Raw genomic sequence first — 26207 nt, forward strand, 5'->3', positions numbered from 1 at the left:
ATACTATAAAAAACTTAAGTAGGAATCTAAACAGTGAACAGGCTTTACTGAGTTTTATAGTTGCAGTTTCTAAGGCTGAATTTACTTAAATGATTGTGATTATTCCTCAGGATAAAAAATAACACATTTCTTTATAAGCATTCACATGAGTGTTTGAACGTGATCCTGATGAAAGCATCATTTCTTCGCGCTAAGCTGTGTAGTTATGCAGAGGGTGGCTTGTTTTTGCCCGTGACTTCTTGCCACTTGATGCTGAGATAGAGGAATCAATGGATGGGCAGGGAGCTGTGTGTTTGGCTGTCATGGGAGACCATCTCCAAAGCTTTGAACCTCATGTTGTCAACTGTAGAAGCCGCTCGATTTGACGGCGCGACCTTCACCGGCATCTTGCCTTCAAGCATGCTTATCACAGATGACATTGCAGGCCTGAGCGTTGGGGAGGGGTTGGTGCAAACAAGAGACAGTTCCAGCATTTGCAGTGCTTCCTCCTTTGAGTAGTTGGAGCCAAGGCTTTGGTCAACTAATTCAAGCAAATTTCCCTGCTCTTGCAAATCACACGCCTGTACAACGGAATAGATTTTGAGATCCAGTAAGATTCAATAACAGAACAGTCTACTGTTTAGTAGATTTTCCCCCTCTATTTTGAAAAAGAAATGAGAAGATTCCAGTTATAATTTGTACACATGTATCAAACAAATTCAGATGAAAAGAAGCACAAGTTTAATGGAAATGAAATTGAGAAACGCAGCATAGAAATGATTTCCTCAAAAGAGGGAAAAGTTAAAAAGGATGCAAGATCTGCATAACTGCATTGACTTGCACATTGCTTGATACCTCCTGCAATCATGATTAATTAGATGCCTAATTGACCAGTGCAAACTACGAGCATGTCGGTCCAAAAATTGGAAGAAATAAAATATTTGTACGGTGTTTGAACACTAAATCATTTTATTTATTCCTAAATAGTTGGTTCAAACTAATTGATGTAGCACAAGAGACGATGGAGTGTTGGGCAGTTTGGGGAGTAGAAACCTGGAATAAAGTGGTAAGGAATGTAGAAACTTAGGCATCACACATAAGGATTCTTAGGCATCGCACCATAGGGGAATTGTATCACACAACCTAAGAGAACTCTGAAAATATTGATATCTATTTCTTATCTCAACATTACATAAGTACACACATTTATACTAGGAATCACAAAGAACTCAAGCAACATAAAATACTAATAGGACTCGTTGAAAACATAAAGGACTCATAAAGACACAAAATTTAAAGACTCACTAAACTTAAAAGACTCATAAATATGCTATAATTTTTCAAACGTAGGAAATTAAAGCATATTGGAATTGTTGGTCATTTAATGCTGACTTTTGACTTCAACTCTTAGGAATTGATGAACTTTATACCATTTCTTAATTAGATTTATCATCTTCCAAGACATATATACCAAATTAATTGTGGAGTTTTAGATTTTTTTATTTCTGTGCTTATAGACTTTTAATGGGGTTTGCCACTTGTCTCCATCAACTCTTCCCGAGTGAGAAAAACTCATCCTTGGCGAATCTAAAGCGTGGAATCTTTCATAAAGATCTCTATTCAGCTGTTGGAATTCATCATCAGTAATTCATATGCATTCGGAAAGGGGTCGTACCTTCCATTTGATAAGATACTTTTGATAACAGTTTCCTTTTTTAGACACAATCTGATGATCAATTACATAACATCTTCATATCTAGAATATAAAAGTGAGATCCTCAATGTTGAAGACATTGCTAATACCCATATCTGTCAGTAGCTCAAGGCCATAAGCATTAGAGCTAATTTTCTTTAAAACTTTATAGGGCCCAATATTCCTTGAATGAAGTTTCTTATAAACCCCTCTTGGATATTGTTCTGGCCTTAAACGAACCATAGCCATATCACCTTCTTGGTATTCAACAAACTTCCTTTTCAGTTCAGCATGTGTTTTATATCTTTCATTGCTTAGAGCAAGTTTTTGCTTGACATCATGATGTATATCTTGTATATGTTTGCTAAAAGGTTCAGCTTCAACACTTAGTCTTGCCTCGGTGAAGGAACCAAATCAATTGGTTTTTTAGGAAGCATGCCTGTAACAATTTCGAATGGGCTGCGTCAAGTAGACATATTCATCGAACTATATTATATGCAAACTCAGCCATAGGAAGAATTTGATCCCATGTGGTAACATGATCTCCAACCAGGCAACGAAGTAAATCACCCAAACTTCTATTGACTACCTCTGTCTCACCATCTGTTTGAGAGTGAAAAGAATAAGAAAACTTTAACCTTGTATTCATTAATTTCCTTAAGGTTAGCCGGAAGTAGCTTGTGAACTTCACATCTCGGTCATAAACTACGACATAAAATTCCTTGTCATAAGTGGAATATCGCTGTTTCACCTCATTCAATGTCTCACTAAAATATACAAAAGGATGCCCTTCTTGACTTAATATGCTTCTGATCCCAACATTAGATGCATGACAAGCCACTTCAAATACCTTATTTGAAAATTTTGATAGTCAAAGAAAAGGTGCTTCAACCAATCTTTTTCTTATTGAAAAGCTTGTAAAGTTGTGTTGGTCCAAACAAATGAGTCTTTCTTCGTGCAATTAGTTATAGGGGCCATAATAGTGCTAAAATTTTTGATGGAATGCCTATAAAATGTTGTTAGGCCCTGAAAACTTCTGATTTATTGTAGTGTCCTAGGCAATGGTCATTCTTAGATGACTTTTACCTTATCAGGATTTGCCTCTAATCCTCTAGATGAAACCATCAACCCCAAGAATACCACAAAGTTATAAAGGAGCATTTCTTTAAATTTATATAAAGCTTATCTCTACGAAGAATCCTCATGACTTGTTGCAAATGGATAAGATTAGGACTGTAAATGAACCAAGCGTTCGTGAACAAGTTTGGTGTTCGGCTTAGTAAGAGCTTGTTTATGTTCGTTCAATATACATAGGATTAATTAAACAAACAAGCTTGAACAGCTCGTTAAGCTAGACAAACAAGCTTATGTTGGTGCGGTTAGCACTAACGATCTAACTCAAGTTTTGATGAATGACAAAGTAGGCTAAGTTAGTTTCATATTGATCTAACACTTTGACCAAGTATGAAGGAGAAGCCCAGACGGGTCGACGGGCTGACCTGACGTCTGGCACGAAGTCCAGCTAGGTCGAGGGGCTGACCTGATAGTTGACACGAAGTCCAGCTAGATCGACGGGCTGACCTGATAGCTGACACGAAGTCTAGACGGGTCGAAGGGCTGACCGGACGTCTGGCACGAAGTCCAGACGGGTCGAAGGGCTGACCGGACGTCTGGCAGGTAAGTTAAGGTAAGTTAGGGAGTGACTGTAAGAACGTGTTCCCGGGAAGGGAACATTAGGCGTCGATCCAACTTAGATCCATTTTGGAAATCTAAGTTGAGATCGTGACTAGATTCCGATCTCGAGGAGACGGAATCTAATTAATACTCTGCTTGATAATTATAACTGTGCTAACACTTTGTTTTGCAGGGTAATATAAATTGCACTTTGTTTCGAACTAACCATTTCTTGCAGGAGGACTTCAGAAAAAGTGGTATGGGCGCCCGGAAGGGATCCGAGCGCCCGGAGTGCAAAATTTATCCCCAACACACGTCGCAACGTGGAGCGCTCTGGTTGGATGGGATACGTCACACTCCAGGTGCCTGGAAGGGATCCGGGCACCCCGAGCCTCTTATATAAGGAGGATGCACCCTGAAGCAAAGAACAACGAACATAAGATCTTCCAACGTTTGCTCTGCCGTGCTACGCTCCTGCGACGCTGCGAAAGCTCCTCCGACAACGTGCCTCGCTCTTATTTCTTTTTGGTTGTCGATATTTTTTTTAAAGCAACTGTACTTTCAATTGTAAAACAATTATTCGAATTGCTAGTGGATTGCCCAACGAAAGCACTCAACGAGTGCGGGCCTTGGAGTAGGAGTCGACCAAGGCTCCGAACCAAGTAAAAAGGTTCGTGTTAGCATTGTTCTGTTTTCGTTTTTTTCCGCTGCTTACTCTACGATTTTTCAATCGATATTCAACCCCTTCCATCGAATTACACGATCCAACAACTTAAACACATATGTGTTCAGCTCATTAATGTTCGTGAACAATGTTCGTGAACAACGTTCACGAACCGTATTTATTAATAAAACTCTTTTCAATATGCTAAATAATAAAATAAAATAAAAAAAAAATTAAATCATCAAGCTCAATAATCAATCAAACAACTAAAAGTTTCAAACAATCAAACAAGCTTGAATTGAGAGCTTGATAACATCTAAACAAATCAAGCTCAAGCCAAGCTTGAATTGAGAGCTTGATAACATCTAAATGAACCAAGCTCAAACCAAACTTCAAATAAGCTCAAGCTCATAAAAAATAAACCAAGCCAAGCTTAAATACTTATTTCAAAAGCTTGGTTCATTTTAAGCTCGGCTCAACTCGACTACCTTATCAAACAAGCTTGAACACCCTAAAGCTCGGCTCGGCTCGGCTCGGCTTGTTTACAGCCCTAGATAAGATAATGATTTTTATTCTTGCTAAAAATTAAGATATCATCCAAATAAACAAGAAATTTTTCGATAAATGGTTGTAGTACCTAATTCATAAAGTGCATAAATGTGCTAGGAGCATTTGAAAATCAAAAGGCATGACAAGCCATTCATAAAGGTCATCTTTATTCTTGAAAGATGTTTTCCATTTATCTTCTGGCCTTATGTGTATTTGATAATACCCACTTTTCAAATCAATTTTTGAAAAGATATAACAATCAACCAACATATTCAGCATATCATCAAGGCAAGGAATTGGGAATCGATATTTGATAGTGATCTTATTGATCCACGACTGTTCATGCACATGCGCCAAGTACCATCTTTTTTTTTTTGATGTTAACAATGCAGGACAGCACATAGGCTTAAACATTCCCGAATGAAACCCTTGGACAATAATCCTTCCACTTGCTTCTTTAATTCTGCATGATCACTTGGATTCATTCGATAGGCTGGTAGATTGGGTAGTTGTGAACCTGACACAAAATCGATAGCATGCTGAATTTTACGTATTGGTGGAAGCTCACTAGGTAATTCTTCTAAAGCCACATCAAAAAGTCATTTAATAGCATAGTGATTTCTAGAGGAAATAAAAAAACTTCGGGAGCAAATACTTCTTTGATTATAAGAACATATATAGTAGAACTTTTTCTACTCTCTTGTTGAAAATTTTTCTTTGTCAGAACGTGAAGAGATTTTCCACTGTTACTAGCATTCTTTGACTGCTCTTGCTTGTATTGCATCATTTCAATAATACTTTCTTGTTATTGAACATGAAAGTGTATGTGCTCTCCTTGCCGTAATGATACACATCTCAATCGTGTAGGCAAGGTCTCTCAAGAAGTATGAGTTACTTTCGTAGGAATAAATCGCACCAAATAGAGTCATTACAATTTTCACAAGAAAGAGAATAAGACAACGTTGTCTTATCGGAATATTTATGTTATCGATCCATCTGACCTTGTATGGCTGGGGATGTGGCTGCGTAGGAAGCTTGAGGCGCTCTACCATAGATACCGAGACAACATTTGTACAACTTCCCCCATCAATGATAACCTTATATGCTTGATTCCCACAACGAACCAACATCTAAAAAATAGATGTCATTCACCAATCTTCACCTTCTACTTTTGTAGTAAGAATACACCTAACAACACTTGCCAAAGAAGTGTCTTCATCTTCTTCCAAATCATCTTCAATATAAACTCCATAATTAAAAGAATTTTCTTCTCCTTCTACTTTTTGATTTTCAACATCATCTTCATGCTCTATCCCAATATGTAGATTCTTTTTAGGTCAATTATAAGTCATATGACCCGGTTGCTGGCATTTGAAACATAAACGGACCTTGTTCTTTGACTCGGCTAATTTCAAAGGCAATTTAGAGTCATTTTGCTTATTAAATGAGTTGACGAATTCACCTCTTGCTTGCTAGTTGGTTTCATGAATTCTTTTGTCCATCGTTGAAACTCCAGGCTTCTCACAAAATGAATAACTCAGATACTCCTCCAGATCCAAGGCAACTTGGAAAGCTTGTTCTAGGATGTAAAGTGGTTGTCTTAATAATTCCCTTCTTATTTCAGACCTTAATCCAGCTTTAAACCTTGCAAGAGTTTGTCTAGGATCTTCAACAATTTGGGTCCTTGTCTTTTAACTCATTGAACTTTTGCATATACTCAACCACAAACAAGTGATTCTGCTTTAAATTAATAAACTGATCACATAATTTGTCATAGTAATTTATAGGCAAATACTTCTCTCGTAGCTTGGCTTTCATCTCCTGCCATGAGTTAATTGGTGGTTGCCCATATCTCCTTATGTCTGCTTCCACACCAGTCCACCATATCTTTGCCAAACTCACGAACTTCATTTAAGCAAATCTTACTCTTCAATCATCTGACATGTACTAATCAAAATATTCTTCTATTATTGCAAGCCAATCAACAAATAAAGTGGGGTTCAGTTTTCCTTCGAAATCTAGCATCTCAATTCGAACATTCTTGTGATATCTCCAGCAACATCTTAGTAATTATTCTCTGCCTCAAGAAATCCTCTAGCCCATTCAAAAAAGATTGCTGCTATTGGAATCCTTCTTGAATCAAGTTGTTTGCTTGAGATGTTTCTCCTCGCTCTCCTTGGGCTTGATCACCTTTAGATTGAGAAATCATGGTTTCAACACCATTTGCATGCCATTAAGTTGCTCCATCATGGGAATAAGTATCTCATCACGTTGATTATCGATCAACTTTCCTCTAAAGCTCCTCACGGATCTTGTAGACATATTACAGCTCTAATACCAAATATGATGTAGCACAAGAGAAGATTGAGTATAGGGAGTTTGGGGAGTAGAAATTTGGAATAAAGTGGTAAGGAATGTAGAAACTAAGGTATCACAACTAAGGGTTCCTAGACATCACACCATAGGGGGATTGTATCACACAACCTAAGAGAACTCCAAAATATTGATATCTATTTCATATCCCAACATTACAAAAGTACACACATTTATACTAGGACTCACAAAGAACTCAAGCAACATAAATACTAATAGGACCCATTGAAAACACAAATGACTCATAAAGACACATAGGAAACTTAAAAGACTCATAAATATGCTATAATTTTCCAAGCATAGGAAATTAAAACATATTGGAATTGTTAGTTATTTAGTACTGACTTTAATTGATGAATTTTATAACATTTCCCAAGTAGGTTTTGTAGGACCGTTGGGCCGGCTAGAAGGGGGGTTGAATAGCCCTATAAAATAAAAAACAAAACAACCCTTCTCGAACTCTTAAACTACACTTGCATAAAATTAACTTAAACAAGAAAAAGCGAGGCACAAAAGGTTTACTTGGTTACAACCGATGTGGTTGTTAATCCAAGGAAGATTAAGCTTACTAAAGATCTCCTTCAGGCGGAGAAGCCTTGTACAACAATGTAGCGCAGAAAACAGAAGCTAAACTAGAACAGAAGCGCACAAGTGTTTGGAATTACAATTCAGAGTTTATTGAAAAGCTTCTGGACCAAGACTATATTTATAGCCTTGGTCGGGGCGCCTGGAAGGGTTCCGGGCGCCCTCGGGGGATAAACTTTATCTCCCAACGTTCAGATCGCGTAAAATCGCGATCCTGGTCAAAATCAGGGCCCGGGCACCCGGAAGGGTTCCGGGCGCCCCGGAGCCCAAAGTCAACAGACATTGACTTTTTCGTCCGGGACCTCTTCTCTGGTTTAGTCCCGCCTCGGTCCGGTTCTTCTCCTCCGAATCCGCTCACTTGGGTGATCTCTGCCATCCGGAAAAGGCTCACCCGAACCCAACTTCCGGTCTTCTCGAGCGGGCTTCCCTCCGGCTTCTCGTCCCTCGGAATCGCCGCGTGTTTCCTTCTCGTCCGCCGACGTACTCATCCGCAGTCTTCGTCCCTCAGACGCACCGCGTGCCGTCCTTCTCGCTAGCTGCGTCTCTTGCTCTCCGAGCAATCTTCCGCTCCGGCTTTCGTCCCTCGGAACCACCGCACGCTTCCTTCTCGTCCACGGGGGTACTCTTCCGCAGCACCTCGTCCCTCGGATTGCCGTCCTTCTCGCTAGCTGCGTCTTCCGCTCGACAACCTGTGTTCCTAAGCTCCTGCACACTTAGACACAAGGTTAGAAACAACGTAGGATCTAACTTGTTGATCACACCAAACAACCTTGGGGTTCCAACAGGTTTATCATCTTCCAAGACATGCCAAATTAATGGTGGAATTTTAGAATCTTTATTTCTGTGCTTATATACTTTTAATGGAGTTTACCGCTTGTCTTCATCACTAATCTTTCTGATTACCCTTTAACTTACATAATTTTATTCCATGTTGGGAACTAATTCTAAATATTTGTTTTATTTCTGTTTTCAACTTTTGAAATCTATTTTCTAAAACACCAAAAATGTTCTAAGATAATTTTTCTAACCAAACTCGCTCTACATAGCAAATTTAGTTATGATTAGGAAATAGTGATCTATCAGAAAAAAATTATCACATCAATGAAAAGAAGAAAAAAAACTTCCTTACCCAATCAAGAAGATAAACAAATTCCTCCTTGGGTGTGTAATTAGTATTGCTTATTCCGCTGACAATTTCTAGTGTCACCACCCCAAAACTATATACATCTGCTTTGTCTGTTAAGTAACCTCTCATTGCATACTCTGGAGCCATATAACCTCTGCAAGTTACAAAGTTTACATCAGGTTTCATTGCACATATGCTTTTGCCAATTCAGAACAATAACAATAACTCAATATGATGCCTTCATTTAAAAAATGTAACTCTTTCAATGTGAAAACAAATCATGGTTATGGCTATTGGCTATGAGGACCTTATGTCATTAAGTTCTATTATCAACATATGATATGCGTATTTTCTTAATTTAATTGAATCCATTGGATATTTCGTCTTACAATTGGACAGGATGCTAGTTACATAAATGTTGGATTAGTTCTTCAAATATGCATTTTAAGAAACATAATACTAAGAAAAAATCAATAATACAACTCACACTGTCCCTGCTATTCTTGTGTTGATATGACTGTTTTCTTCTTCATCAAGTCTGGCCAAACCAAAGTCCGAAATTTTAGCATTGAGGTCTTTATCTAGTAGAATATTTGTCGCCTTGATGTCTCGGTGAACAATCTTCAGCCTCGACTCCTCGTGAAGATATGACAATCCTCTCGCTATCCCTATGCAAATATTGCGTCTTGTTTGCCATTCCAGATTGAGACAATATTTCGATGGACCTATTAAACCCAAGTTTAGCCTTGTATCTTTTGAAAATGATTTATGAAATAAATGTTAGAGATAGAACCAAGAGCACATTTCCAACAATCTATTTATGCAACTAGATAAGCACATACCAAATAAAGCACGAGCAAGAGAATTATTCTCCATGTATTCGTAGATAAGCAACAATTGATTTCCTTCTATACAACAACCATAGAGCTTCACTAGATTTGGATGTTGTAAAGCTGATATCATTCCTATTTCATTGATAAATTCACGGTTCCCTTGCCTAGATTTGGAAGAAAGTTGCTTGACAGCTATTATGGAACCATTTGACAGGACACCCTGAGACAGTCATAATTAAAAATAACCACTAAGCATGATATTGCAAATAATTTAAAGTTGAAATACAACAAGAGAAAACAATGCATTTGTCACAATTTAGATTAATAAAAACAATACAATTTGCAAATGCATTTATACCTTGTACACTGGACCGAACCCACCTTCGCCTATCTTATTTTCAGGATCAAAATTCCTTGTAGCAGCTTTAATCTGTTTCAGAGAGAGGTAGCCAGTTTGCAACTCAAGGCCTTTGAGTTCTGCATGATCGTTAGTGTTTAACTAAGCAAAGAGACCCATGAACTACATTTCCTTCTAATGCATAGTCTTAAATTTGGGACATGCTTATAGAACTTGAAAACAATAGCTTACCATTGTCTCGAGGATCTTTCCTCATGAAACAAAACCAAATGATGTTCAAGGCAAGAATAAGTACAAAACAAGATGTTATAACAATGGCCACAATAATCCCAACAGATAGCTTGCTTTTATCCTTGCAATCAGCCTCAAAATCTACAAGAAGCAACATAATTTATTATTATCAAGCAAGATATAAATGGAAAACGAAAAACCATTTCAAAAGGACTTACTCGGAGTGATAGAAATGGCTGAGATAAGAGGTCCATATACACCTCTTACAGGGATGTTGTTTGTTCCCTTGCCACCCCACTGAAAGTGAATTTCAAGTGTGTCATTAACCCAAGTAGTGAAGTTTTTGATAAGCACCTTGCCAGTTCCATTAGCTTCTTTTGCAATGTTGAAATCCTGCAGAAATTTTTGACCCTGCATTCGTTTAGAGTATTATCTGGTTAATAGATGAATTAGCGCAAAAAAAGATTTTTCAAAGAATATGACTATTGAAGTATTACGAATGTAATTATCTTTTGGAAAAAAACAACACCAAGAATGAACTATAAACCAATCAATCACCTGGATTGATACATCAAACAAACGTCTTCCTGTACTAGCATATGTTTGGTCATCAGTGAGCACAATCTCAGCAAAATGGAGACTCACTGTGTAATTTCCTTTCTGTAGGCATAGACCATAGTATTTCAGGGAAAGAGGACTGAGTCGAGCTGTCATGTACAATTCTGGATTGCTCATATTAAGGATTGATGAATTCCTTGCAGTAAAATTTTGTATGTTCTCATTTGCAAAAAAGATTCCAGTACTGCTGCATGCCCATGCTCCAGTTTCGCTCTCACGATAGATAGAGTAATCATCAGTGTCATATAAATCTTGTTGGTACTCATGCCCATCGACAGCCACTTTACTACCACCACAATTAATGAACAACTCGCAATCTTCAAAACAATGAGAAACAGAATCATGAGAGATGAAAGCCAATATTTATCACTAACTTTATTGACTTGAAATATATCTCAATTTTGTGGCAATCCTTTAAAAGCTTCTAAACCTACTTCTTGATTTCCCTGAACAAGGGAGATTCTTCCTTAAGCATGAGGGTCCCCTGCAAAACCGTACAAAGCAAATTTGGTGTGAGATTCCCTAATCAGATTGCACAATTTCAATAAATTGTTCGCACTTAGCCTATATTATTCTAGTTTTTTTCCCCTCAATTAATCAGTTTGACCCCTTCATTTAAGTTTTTCATCAAATTCTTGAATCCAAAGCATGCTTTTTACAGGTGAACTTTAGACATTTCTAACATACTTTTGTCAATCAATCTCTTTGGCTAAGATACTGCATGTTTTATTGAGAACATAGAGGTACTTAGAAGTAAAATATGATAATTTTTGGAAAAGTAAAATGCCATTAAATATTTGTGCTAAGTAGGGTCAGATCTTTTGCAGTTCAAAAAGTTGATGCACCTATACATTTGGAGGAAATGGGCTACAATGAAGCCAAGAGGTTAAGGGGACAACTGAAGAAGATAGAAGTGTAGGAGAAGTTTATGAAACTTAATGCTGCAAACTAAAGTTCATAAAATAAAAAAAAAAAAACAAAACAAAACAAAAAACAAAAATCAACATTTTGAGACGGATGAGGTAGAATTATTTTGATGAAAAGAGAACCACTACACCTATAGGTAGATGATTTCAATAAAGCACACAAGTACATAATACTTTATGTGGGACAAAACTCTTGTATAAGATGTATATTTATTATCTCATATTATTATTATTTCTTGGGAAAGAGCATGAAAAATCAGTGTCTAGTTTTTTAAACAAAATATGAAAATCCCACAAATGAAAAATAAAACTGATAGGACATTAGATGATTATGAAAGGCATGCAACATTAGTGCAGCAAATAAGAGACTTTGATGATGCAGCGCTTTGGACTGAAGTTGGCAATGAGCTTGAAAAGATACTTTGACTATGTTAATCTAATCTTCAAAGGAGTAAAGTCTTCTTAGTATAAACTTTCTCAACTTTCACAACTAAAGATACATAAGACATCAGTCTGTGAAGATAAAATAACAGATTATGGCAGCTACAGACTTGCAGAAAACAATAGTGCTTACCATGTAATTCTTAGTTGCCAAGGCCAGCTAAGTACCATGAAAGGAGCAGCTACAAGAAATTTCCCTACTACTAGCTTGTCGCCGTGAATAGTATCTACCATGGAGTGGTTTATAGAAGAAATGAGATAGATTGGGTTTCAATGTCTAGCCTTGTGACGTGAAAATGGAATAATTATCAAGAGAAGATTTGTTGCTACTATGAGATATGCCAAAGTAGGGCCACTAGATTAATACGGCGAGCAACCTCCCCGCTGACTCCATACCACCTCTTCTCTCCACATTTGCATTAGAACACTATAACACGTCTTTCTGTTGACGGGTGACTCAAATCTGAGTAAAGGCCAATGCGAGGGACGTCACAAATGAAAAGAAAAAAACAATGGAAAAATTCTTTAATAGTTTTTCGTAACAATTTTGTTAAAGTTTTTCATAACAAAATTTTATTACGATTTTTCGGGTTTGTTTTGGCATGTTGGGGTTTGGACACTATTTATAGGGATCATTGTGAATCTATTTGAAGTATCATCATTATGGTGTAGATTTTTTTGTGTAAAGATAGTTCTAATAAAGTTTCAGCCATTTTGTGGAGTAGGTACCCAGTTGAATCATGGTAACTCTTCTCCCTCTTCTTCTTCTTCCTCGTGGTTGCTCTTTCTTATGCGTCTGTCTCGTTGCTCCACAAAATCTCTCTCTCTTCCTCTCTTCTTCTACGTTAGAGGTTGAAAGGTGTTGCCCCTCTTTGCGCAACAATTGATATCAGAGCAAAGTTTTGGCGAATTTCTTCAACATGTTGGGGACGCCTTCTGCGAAGTTTGATATGGTGAAGTTTGACTGAACCAGGAACTTCGGATTATGGCAGAGAAGAGTGGCGAATTTCTTCAACATGTTGGGGACGCCTTCTGCGAAGTTTGATATGATGAAGTTTGACTGAACCAGGAACTTCGGATTATGGCAGAGAAGAGTTAAGGACTTGTTGGTACAACAAGGCATGGTAAAGGCGCTAGGAGAAAAAAAACGGAAAGCATGGAGAGAAAGGATTGGGAAGAACTTCAGGCAAAGGCGCAACAATTAGGCTTTGTTTTACAGATGATGTGATGTACCATATCATGGACGATGAGTCACCAATGACAGTTTGACAAAAGTTGGGAAGTCGATACATGTCATAGTTATTAACAAACAAATTGTATCTCAAGCAAAAGTTATACGAACTGAAGAGGAGAAATGGAACTGATCTAAGCCAACACATCAACTTATTCAACCAGAACATGAGCAATTTAAAGAGAGTTGATGTAAAGATCGAGGAGGAAGACAAGACACTGATGTTGCTGAATTCTCTACCTTCATCTCCTACGTACGAGAATTTGGTTACTACTTTGATGTGAGTTAAGGAAACTCTTAAATTAAAGGAGATCACAGGTACATTGCTATGTTTTCACTAGAAGAAGAAAACAAGCAATGAAGTTTATCAGGGAGAAGCACTTGTGGTAAATAGCAACCAAGAGCGTAGTAGGAGCAAATCTCGACATGGATCGGGCTCGTTCTAAGTCAAGAAGGAAGAAGGTGATCACTTGCTACAAGTGTAGAGAAAAAGGTCATATAAAGAGATTGTCCCGAGATAAAGAAACATGTTGCAGAGAACAAATGTAATTCGGTGAAGCCTGCAAATATAGTTGAAGCAGAAAATTCAGAGTGGTGATGGAGATATGTTATCAGTTATGTCGAGTTCGAAGCAGCTGACGGATGCATGGATCTTAGAAGTTGCATGTTCATATCACATGACTCCAAACAAGGAGTGGTTTGACATCTACAGGACAGTGAATTATGATTCAATGTTGATGAAAAACGATGCATCATGTAAAATTATCGGCATAGGGAATGTCAAAATCAAGATATTTGATGGTGTGAATAGAACTCTATGCGATGTCAAACATATACCAGAGCTAAGGAAAAAACTTGATCTCACTAGGCACACTGGATTGTATTAGTCGTAGTTACAAATAGCGGGGAGATAAAGGTCAGCAAGGGAGCTCTAAAGGTAATGAAAGGACAGAAGTTAGTAAGGAATGTCGACAAGTTGGTAAGAACTACAGTTGTAGGTGAAGTCACCTTAATGGAGTCTGAATCAGATAATACAGTTTTGTGGCATATGTGGCTAGGGATATGGGTGAATGTGGGATGCGGGAATTTCACAAGAACGATTTGTTGAAGGGCGTCAAGAAGTGCAAGTTTGAATTCTGCAAATTATGTGTTCTTTGGAAACAAAGCAAAGTACAATTCAAGACAACAACACATAAAACAAAGGGGATTCTGGACAACATACACATGGATCTTTAGGGACCAGCCAATGTAGCATCACGTGGAAGACACTTATATTTTATGAGGTTTATTAATAATTACTCACGAAATATCTGGTATACTTCATGCGTTATAAGTCAGAAACTTTTGCGAAATTTAAACTAGGAAAATTGAAGTGGGAACCAAACCGGAAGGAATATCAAATGTCTTGGGTCAAACAATGAGATTAAGTATATGGATTCAAAATTTCAGAAATTTTGTGAACAACATGAGATTATGAGACATTTCTCGGTTCACAGGACACCACAACATAACGCTGTGGTAGAAAGGTTAAACAGGGCCATCATTGAGAAGACAAGATGTCTCAGGTTGAATGTAGGGCTAACAATGAATTTCTGGATGGAAGCGATTAACATGGCATGCTATCTCATTAATAGATCACCAAGGGTAGCATTAGAAAGCAAAGTATCAGAGGAAGTATGGACAGGGATTCGAATAGATTACGAACTCTCATCTTTGAGTTTTTGAATATCCAACCTATATGTACATATTTAATGAGGAAAGATCAAAGTTATATCTAAAATCAAAGCAGTACATTTTTTTGGGGTATCAGAAAGGAGTCAGAGGCTTCAAGCTTCGGAATCCTAAGGCAAATAAGATGGTGATAAGTAAAGATGTGGTGTTTGACAAGAAGGTCATGCTACAACGTACTCAAGAAGAAGGAAAGAAAACACCATTGAACAACAACGAGAAAGATGTTATGCAGGTGGAGCTAGAGACTCATTACTTTGATGATTCTAGCTCAGAGCACACGGAGCATTGTACTATAGCTGGAGGCAGGACGAGGTGGGTCATAAAACCACCCACCAGATACGATTTTAAGGACTTGGTGTCTTATGCACTCATCACCAGTAGCGGAGACCTTACATCTTTTCAGGAGGTAATTCACAACTATGAGAATGACAAGTGGATGGGTGTTATGATGATTGAGATGGAGTCATTGCATAAGAACAAAACGTGGAATCTAGTGGAGCTTCCGGAGGGAAAATGAGCTATAAGTACAAGTGATTGTTCAAGAAGAAGAAAGAGATCAACAAATTAAAGGGCTACTGAGCAAGGAATTTGAGATGAAAAATTTGGACGAGACCAAGAAGATTCTTGGGATGAAGAATCACAGGGATAGAGCGAGCTGTAGGGAGATTATGGTTATCTCAACGTAGCTATGTGGAGAAGGTGCTAGATAGGTTCACACCCCTGGCGCATCACTTCAAGTTATCCAACATATAGTGTCCAAAGATGGATGAGAAGATCCAAGAAATCTCAAAAGTTCCTTATGTCAGTGCAGTTGGTTGTCTGATGTATGCCATGGTTTACACGAGACTAGATTTGATGCGAGCAGTTAGTATATTGAGCAAGTTTATCTCAAATCCTGGTCGACCACATTAGAATGTGTGAAGTGGATTTTTAGATGCTTGAGAAATATGGATTATGATATCATGCTCAGTAGACAACCGGAAGATTCTTTAGTACGATACGTGTTCACTGTGGCAGGAGAACCTATCTATTGGAAGTTTATGATTCAAGCTATTGTTGCATTGTCTACTACAGAATCGGAGTACATGGTAGCAGTTGAAGCAACGAAGGAAGCTCTATAACTTACAAGGTTGGTTTCTCTGGGTGTTTAGCAAGGTAGAGTCAAATTGTTATGCGATAGTCAATGTTATCTATTTGGAGAAGAATCAGGTGTATCATGCTAGAACCAAGCACACTAATGTGAGATTTCACAAGATCAGAGAACTGATTGCCTCCAGGAAAATTCAACTTGAGAAGGTTTACACTACAAACAATGCTGTAGACATGTTGACAAAGCCAGTAACCACAGAGAAGTTCAAGCATTATTTGAACTTCATCGATAACTCTAGATGATAGAGGAAGGAAGCTCAGACCCAGAGATCCAGTGGAGTTTTACTCAGATACTTATATTCTTCGAAGAGAGTGAATATTCGCCAAGGTATAGATTATTGACGGGTGGCTCACATCACAGATGAAAAGAAAGAAACAACAAAAAAATTTTGTTACAGTTTTTCATAACAAAATTTTGTTAAGGTTTTTTCGTAATAAAAATCTATTACAGTTTTTTCATAACAGAATTCTATTACGATTTTTCGTGTCTGTTTTGGCATGTTGGGGTTTGAACACTATTTATAGGGATGAACCTATTGGAAGCATCATCATTATAGTGTGGATTCTTTTGTGTAAAGAGAATTCTAATAAAGTTTCGACTGTTTTGTGGAGTAGGCACACTACCGAAGCATGGTAACTCTTCTCCCTCTTCTTCTTCTTCTTCCTCATGTTTGCTCTTTCTTGTGTGTCTTAGACACGTTGCTCCACACGATCTCTTTCTCTCTTTCTCTTCTTTTGCGTTAGAGGTTGAGAGGTGTTGCCCCCCTCTTTGTGCAACACTTTCCTTCCAATTTGTTCATCATCGTACTTATCTACAACTTCACTTGGTACACCCTTTCTATAATACCCCAATTTAATCCTATATGGTGACTTGTGAATTAATAAAGGAGCTTTATAGACTTAGATGAGTTAGTTATTATGAATTTAAGATTAAGATGGTAATGAATAAGACATTGTATTCAGTTAGATGAAACTCATTTATATTTATTCAATAATAAAAAAATATAAAATAAATAAGCTTGAACACTAGTAAACTTGGTTCATAAACAAGCTTGTGTAAAATTTAATTATAATTTTTTTTCTTAATACAAAAAAATATATAGTAATTTATAAATTTTTATAATCTTAAATTATTTATAATAGTTTAAAATAAAAAAAATAAATATAAGTTCCATGTATTTGATAAAGATTTAACCTAAATTATAAAGATAATAATGTTGTTAGTTAAGCTCGATTAAAAGCTCAATCTTGATAAGATTTTTAATAAACAAACTTGAACAAGCTTGAATAAACCTAAGTTTGGCTCAACTCATTTGCAACCCTAGAATTAAACATGTTGGGCTAGTGGTTGGGCATGACAGTTAATAGACTAATGCTCTCATTTAAACAACTTGAGACAATTGATATCAATTAATCGTAGACATGGTGAGGTATTGGAAAGGGCTACCTACATGATGGTGGAGCCACAATTGGCCTCACATGCTAACAATTAGGGATCATTTTGTCCTACAAGTTAAAGTTTGAATCGCGATAGAATGTCAAATCATAAGTCGATTAAGTCTCACATGCTAAGTTACGGGAGAGAAGTTTTATATGTTGGATCGAGACGCACGTGAGAGGGGGGTGAATCACATGGTTTTAGAAAACTGACTTTTTTGGTGTTGAAATCAAAGTACGCAGCAGAAAGTTCAACACAAAAACAGAAGTAGAAAAGTAAGAGACACGGTTCGACTTTACTTGGTTCGGAGTCTTCGACGACTCCTACTCCAAGACTTAAGTCCCATGGACCTATCGACGGGTAATCCACTAAAACATCTCTTTCAGAACCACCGGAAGAGAGGATCGAGTACAAGAGAAAGAATAGGATAAGTGTAACACGCTACACTTTCCTTTTGCAATAATTAAGTACAGAATCGTAAATTCGTTACCCAATACCTTCGAAGATTATCAGATCAAGCTCGGTGTTTCTTAAGAGTAGTCGGGCGCAACAGTGTCGTGGCAGAGCAAGAGCAAGAGCAAGAAGCCGGAGCAGTCGGAGAGCCAATCAGACGCTTAGGAGCTCGTATAGAAGTTGTATATGAAGCTTTGGGCAAGACATCCTTTTATTAAGCATGGAAGGCGCCTTCTATAGCCTTGAAGGCGCCTTCTATAGCATGGAAGGTGCCTCGGGCACTATTCACTAGAGGCCTTTTGTGCTTCTTTTGTCCTGCAAAAAATGTTAGTCCAATAACCTCAAGACAATGTTACCACAATAATAATAAGTAATAATTAGATCCTGTTTCCCCGAGACCAGGACCTAGTCAGGTCTCAATTTAGATATCCGAAATAGACCTAAATTGGACCGACGCCTACTGTCCCTTCGAACGGAGATGCGTCCTCACTTAGCCACTCTGCTCCGGTGACTTAACTCTACTTACCAGGTGTAGAGTTACCTTCCGAAATCACACATCCAGATTTCGGGAATCAAATATCCCGACCTACCGAAATCGCATATCCAGTCTTCTCCAATCAGGAATCGCACATCCGGTCTTCTCCAATCGGAAATCACACATCTTGACTCTTGCCAGAATCCCACATCTGGACTTCAACCTGTTGGGAATCGAACATCCCGACTTGCCGGAATCACACATCCAGTCTTTAGGCAATCAGGAATCAAACATCCTGACTAGGGTTAGTCAGCCTTGCAAACTCGATAACAAGGTTAGATCGCAACACGTCTAACTTTAACCTATTTGTCATTCATCTAAATCAGGTTTGACCATCGGTGTCAACTGCACCAACATTATAAGCTTAAATGAATTAACTACCATTAACTTGGGCTTCAGCATTTTAAGTTAATGGTTGGATTTTAGGTTAGTGATTGGGCCTAATAAGTTAATGGATCAATTCTCTCGCCTAAGGATTATTCTACCTCTTCCCACCACAAACATCTTGTAAATTAACTAGACCTTCTATCCCCACCCAACAAATTGAATTTGAGCTTTCAAATCTCATCCTAGCAATAGTGATGATCAATTGTATTCAACTAAGTTATATAGAACCCATAGGAGAGCCTTTGCTCCTCTATATCCTCGTCACAATTGGTATCCCCTTGTTGTTTTTTTTCTTAAGCGGTCACTTTGTGTTTCTACAACTCTTTTTATCACAATCCATTGATCACATTCAGAGCTAGGCTATCCTATCTTTTAGCATCAACGGACTCTGTGTTTATCCCAATATTAACTCTTTATGAAGAGCAAACTACTTTATCCTTTTTCTATGCAGCCATACAGAATTTATCACAACTAGGGCAGGTACAATTTGGTTTCAAACCAAACTAAAATATTTCAGTTAAAAATCCAAACTAAAACCATTTAGTTGTATTTGAAGCTGAATTGTAATTATCAATTTAATTTTGGTTTGATTTAATTTGATAAAATTGTAAATTTAAGATATATCAATTAAAGATAAAATAAGACTACTTTCTAAGCAAAGTTTTTGTTCAAATAAGAACTAAGGTATTGTAGCTTAAAGTTTATGTTTTTGTCAGGAACACAAAAGACAGTAAGATAAACTACATACTTAATAAACTAACTTCACTACATATACCTGCACATGCATACATATGTGCACATGTATATAACAAGTTAATAACCTTAACAATTCAGTACGATTTAATGGTTTGTGTAGGTTCAAACCTAAACCAAACTTAAAAAAATAGATAAATATACCTAGCTTACAATCTGAAACCAAAACAATGAATCAAATTTTTGGATTGGATCAGTTTGGTTTGGTTTGGTTTGGTTTGGTTAAATGGATTAAAGTTGTAGATGCTCACCCCTACATCTATGCAAACTTGAGTATATACAAAAAAAATATTTAAGTAGAGGTGAAGCTAAGAAAAGTATAAACAATTTAATTAATGTTTTCTTTTGAAGAACATCACCAACATCAGAGGTTGCAATATCAAAGTTTCTCAACCACTGAATTGTTGTTGTGTTTCTAGCATCTCTATGGGATTCTTGCTTTGTCTAACAAGCTAAAGTGCTAAATATAACATCTATGATCTCGTCCAAGGGCAAAAGGTAAGAATTAATATTATGTCCCATAAAGGAAATTTAGCAATTAAGTCGTATGTCTGAAGACACAATCACATCTGGCATATATAATGAGTTTCTTTTTGTTTATCTATACACTAACCTTAACCTTCTCAACCTATGAGGAATGAACAAGAAGAAAGTATCTAAAGCTTACAAGTTCTCATTTGTAGACGAAAAACTTGAAACTAAATTCCTGCATGCAAAAAGTTAAATTCTTAGTGGTGCAAGTTAAAAAACTATAAACAGTTCAATAGATAATTATTAAATCTTACACTTTATGTTGCTGGCAGAATGCTGGTGTAGAACCATTAAAAAAATTATAAGAAAGATCCCTGAAATAGATGACCTTATAAGCTTGATGTTTGTCATACAAAAGATAGTTCTTCTAGTCAGATGGATTAGAAACTGAGAAAAGACATACAAATTATTGTTACTTCTCAAAATCCATGATGGAATGCTTCCACTGAGCTTGTTATTGGTCAGGAACCTAAACATATTAAATGAATGTGAGATCTGTAATATCATTACAGATGCAGAGTTGCAACTCAGCAACAAATAGTATCTATAACTTCTACACTTACATATATCGTAAATTTGGTAGTGCACTAAAGCTAACTGGAATTTGCCCGGTCAAGTTGTTAAAACTTAAATCTCTGAGGAATTCAATTGGCAAGCAAAAGCAAGATTAACATCATGTTGTTTATCGAACTTGCTAATAAAAATGGTGGAGCTTCCAATGACAGAAAAGCTTACAAAACTTTTAGGTTTGTCATCCTTCTTATATAATCAGGAATTTCACCAGAAATTGACAGGTTCCTAAGAACCCTATATAAAATAACAGTCAATAAAGCAAAGATATGTATATGCATACCAAAATACACAGAGAGAGAAGCTACTTCACTGATGATATTCTGCGGCTTACTTACAATTTCCTCATTTGAGTCATATTCTGCAGTGGAGGAAATTGTCCATCTCCGCCTTTCCAGTCAGTCAACCTCCTGGATTTGCAGCAAATAAATTTTCAAATATGTCTTAGAACCACTTCAAGCGGACTGGCATACTAACTAATTGCTCTTACAGCTCAGTTATCGATTCCAGTCTGGAGAAGCTATCAGGAAACAGACCTTCCATAGATGTCGTCCCTTGCATGTCACTGGTGCACATGGTTCAAGTATCCAACTTGTTCATAACGAAATTTATTAATGATTAGCATTTGGTCTAGAATAGCAGTGACTGACAACTTACAAGTGAACAAGTTTTGTCCAGTCACCAATGAAACTTGGTATTCTGCCAGAAATTGGGTTGCCATCTATTCTACTGGGAAATGAGAAGCAAAAAGTTTAAGCATGCAGTATAATTAGACTGTCAAATTTCATTGGCTCAAGCAAACATGTTATGTGTTTGACACTTTACATAAACTTCTTTACGCAGCTTAACTTGTGAAGATAAATCATAAACCTTTACTTCCACCATTTACACTGCAGGAATAATGAGGATTACTTCATTTTTATCATGGTAATTTGTTTTAATCAATAAGGATAAATACTAATAACAAAAATCTACACATTAACTTATTAAGTTTTTAGATGAATGTGTAGCTTGCTAGGCTTTTATTTATGAATGCTAACGAAGAAATCTTGTTGCACAAGTATGCTGTTAAATTTGTAGATGAATGTTCAATGCTTTATTTACTCAGCTAATATTTAATATTTCTGAGCAGAAAAAAGTACTTCTATATCCATAAGATACAAGAGATGTAACATACAAGTCCTCTAACTCAAGGAGATTGCCAAGTGATTCAGGTAATTCCCCTGTCAGATTATTTGATGAAAGAACTCTGCAACGGACACAAAAGCAGGAATCAAATTATATATATATATATAGATATATCAAACCTAGTGACAAATAATGCATGTATCCATCTTACAAGCGAGTCAAATTACTGAGCTGGCCAAGGGCTTCAGGAATTGAGCCTTCTAGAGAGTTTGCTTCTAATATCCTATAGCAAGTAATATATGTTTATTTAATTAGGACCATAAACTATTATAGAAGAAAAGAAAACTATGGCGCAGGACAAAGGTATGTACAGCGATCTGAGTGTCGTAATATTTCCCAGCTCTTCGGGGATGCTCCCAGATATTTGATTTCCCAAAAGAGACCTGCAACTCTTTTGTTACAAAAGAACCCTCGTGCATATCAAAAAAAGAAATGGAAGAAGTGTGCAAAAGTATATAAATTACAGAGTAGTGAGACGAAGAGTTCCCCATTTAGCTGGGATAGTTCCATTCAGATAGTTTCTTGTCAGATCTCTGCTAGACACAAGTGAGCTATTGGCTAAAATTTATCATTCACCAAAAACAAGGCATTCAGTAGTTAATCACTTCAGTGACTCACAGCGTATCTAAATAAGTAAGGTCGGCAAACTCAGCCGGCAGCTCTCCAATCAAATTCTGCTCCTTCAGCTGGCTGCAAAAGAAATGGAACCAAAATTTTCCTAAGCTTTTGTTGTCTTTGTTAAAGTTGATTAGCTGACCATTAATCCTAAAATATAGTTATTAGAAAATATCCTCAATTTGAAATCATGAACTTTTTACACTACATGTGTTGAGATAAATGAATTACTATACCATTTATCAATGCAACTTGTACTTTGAAAATAAGGTTATAAGATTCATCTTTTAGAAGTAATTCGGTTTCCATCTAAGATTCAATTAAATGAAGTCAGAATTAGTGAAATTCTATGTAAAAAATGCAAATCCATGCCAAGTTCTTCACTGATTTTATTGAACATACTAATTAAACTAGGGTCCCGCAATATTTCTCCTAGAGAAATCCTGAGGAATTTATTAGAAAAAGCTGTGAGATTCTCAAAAATAATATTTTTGAAAATTCATCTTTTCAAAAAATATTTAGTCTCTCTTGCCCTATAGTCTATAATCTACTTATTCTACATTGTCATGCTCTTAGTTAACTCAAATTAGTAATCAATGCCCTTCACAAATGTTGATATTTAATGCAAAAAGGCGCTCAAAAGTATTAAGAACAGCTAAATCGAGAAATCTCGTTATTCACATATCATCACGTTCCAACAATTCCATTCGATCCTCTTAATTGTGATTAAGATAGCACGGAAGCAAGCATCCCTTAATCATGAATTCCCATGCTGGATATGATAGTTTTTATCTCAATAGATATAAAGCAAGTAAAAGTGACAAGAAATAGCAGGTTGCTCACATGGAAGTGACATGACAAGTATTGGTTATGTTGTCACACAAACCACAAGTGACATTGTTGACGAAGTAATTCTCGTTATCTGGGTCTTGCTGTACTGGAGCCCCTCTGCAAGGGTCCATACCGAAGTTCCAGTTCAACTTTGAGCCAATTGTTTGTAGAACTTCAACTGTAAATTAAATGATCCACAATTGTTCCAAGCATACACGTTATATAGAGCATTTAACACTTGAGAACCATGCCTTGCTAATTTAAATCTCATAAAATTGGCAGATAATTGACAGAGTTTGATGTAGATTTAAAATTTAAAAATAGATGAGAGATTGGCACTACACACTAGTCCATCATTAGGTCACAGTAGAATGTATATTAATATAAGCCAATTTGATAAGCGTGCATAACTAATAGAGAGACCACTAATTACTTGTCACTATTCCTAGTGAAATGCCAATGGCCAAAGATACATAAAGCTAAGCATTCTGATGGGACAACACTTAACCTTTGGAAATTTATAAAAAGGGGCATTTACAATCAGTTGAAATTGCTTAGTTGACTATGACACTAGATTAGTATGAAAGATAAGAACAGAAATAGCACTTACGTAGTGGAGTCAAAATTTTCTGAGTGTGGACTCAACTAGATTTGAGATCATGATGGCCTCCGATTTTGAAACCTGATCAACTTTTAATCCATCCGGCATTTGATATATGACCAAGTCAACTATTTAATTGAAAAAGATGGATTCATTCCTAAACAACCACTAAATCAAATAATTGATTGGCGCTTATCTATTCTTCTGACGAAGTTTGAGATAGAGCTAACAATATTAAACACTATCTCATAAAACATATCTCAAAAATCATTTATAAAGGTAAAGTCTTAACGGTGATACAATATAAGCTGAAAGAAGTTTAAGCTGATCTCACACCCCATAAAAGTATTTTTATAAACATATGTATTTTTATACTATTTTATATAATTTTTTTAGTAAGTCAAATGATGATAAGATATTTATTACAAGATTAACAGTGACTCTAATCATCACCCCTAATTCCGATCATTCAAAAGTTATTTCTGTGATTTGTGACCTTTATATTTTAATTAATGTAAGAGCCGTGCAGATATCTCCGAGTAACGTGATTCCTTAATTGACTCTGGGAGACACCAGATGTTGACGCCACTATCAATATTTCTTACTTTAATTGAGGTAAGTTCAAGTGATTTTTTTATCTTAAAAGATCTGAAAATATCAACATATTTCTGAACTATGCTAAAAAATTCGAAGTGTAATCAAAGAAAGACACACCAAAACAAAACAAAACAAAAAAAATCTGCGAATCCATCATCTTTTTTTTTGGGTTAAAAGATTAGGGAAAGCATTAGAATCCCAAAATGTCAGAAAAGAAGAGAAATATGCAATTGAAGAAAAGGAGTCTTTATCTTTAAGACTCCGGGCATTAACAAGAGAACCCATGGGCCATAACACTCATCAAAAACATACTGATCAAACCGAAGGAGACGAACAAGACTAAGATCTGAAAAAAAAAAAACCTCAACTAAATCCTTGAACGAGAAACTAAAAAGAAGCAGAGGAAGAAATCAGAGTGAAGGCAGTGCGGTGATTTACCTTCAGACTCTACCAGTCTCTGTGTCTGCGCTCTGCATCTCAGGTCCAAGAAGGAACCCAAAGCCAAGAGCAAAGAGGAGAGGACGAGGAGACGCTGAGGGCTAAGTTTAAACAGTGTTGCCGCTGTCATGGCTCTCATCTCAACAATTCGTCGACGAGATGGAGGAAAACGAAGGACAGATGGAAGGATTTTATAGGGAGATTGTTTGAACTGACTGTACCTTTTATTCATCCTACATTAAAATCAATTAATAGTATTATTATTTACTATTAGATTTTGGTTAAATGTTGCACAGCAGCTCCAGTGACCCGCAGTCAAACAACAATACAAGATTAAAAGTTTTTTGTCTTTTTTTTTTAAAAAAAAATAAAAATTAAAGAAATTATAAAATTTGAGACTTTAAATTTGATGCTCTATAATGGAAATACACTGTCACAATTTTTTAATTAAAATTAAATTGAAAATTAAATATTGGTTTTATTTAATTGTGAAATCCATTCTTAGAAAATAATAATATATATAAATTGTATTTTTTTATCTATTTATTTATTTTAGTTTTTAAAAAAAAAAGACAGTCTGGTGTACAAAACTCCTGTTATGTGAGATCTCGAAAAAAAATTCATTATACACAATCTTATCTTACTTTTTACCAAAGACTATTTTTAAAATTCGAATCAAACCCGTAATATTTTAATTATAAAATAATAACTTTACCATATAAGCAAGACTTCTGGGAAAAAATTCATTCTATAAAATTAACATGACTACATGTCATATGATGATATGTTTTATGAAGTAGTAGCCTTTTGCATCTATGTTTTAATGATTCCTTTAGCTAGTAAAAATATTTTTAGATGAAAGAGTAATTAAGGTAATTCAATTTTTTAGCAACTATCTAAATTATTCACTCATGCTAAAATAATATTTCAAAGTATTTTAATATTAATAAAATAATAGTTTTGTAAATATCAATCTTTAATTTGTTTTTAAACTAAGTATTTTCCTTTCAGAAGCTCACACTGAAGTCAACCCTAAGTTAACAATTAATAATTTTTAAAAGCGATGGTTCTACTTAATTGATAAAAATAAAAGATTGGAACATATAGAG

At 36.2% G+C, this 26207-nt stretch overlaps 1 pseudogene; it reads right to left on the reverse strand.

Annotated features, from left to right (window-relative positions):
- Positions 1–25282, reverse strand: LOC122017343 (annotated as a pseudogene).
- Between the last annotated feature and the right edge of the window lie 925 nt (positions 25283–26207).

The sequence above is a fragment of the Zingiber officinale genome, chromosome 8B (assembly GCF_018446385.1).
Source record: "Zingiber officinale cultivar Zhangliang chromosome 8B, Zo_v1.1, whole genome shotgun sequence".
In the NCBI taxonomy this organism is placed as follows: domain Eukaryota; kingdom Viridiplantae; phylum Streptophyta; class Magnoliopsida; order Zingiberales; family Zingiberaceae; genus Zingiber; species Zingiber officinale.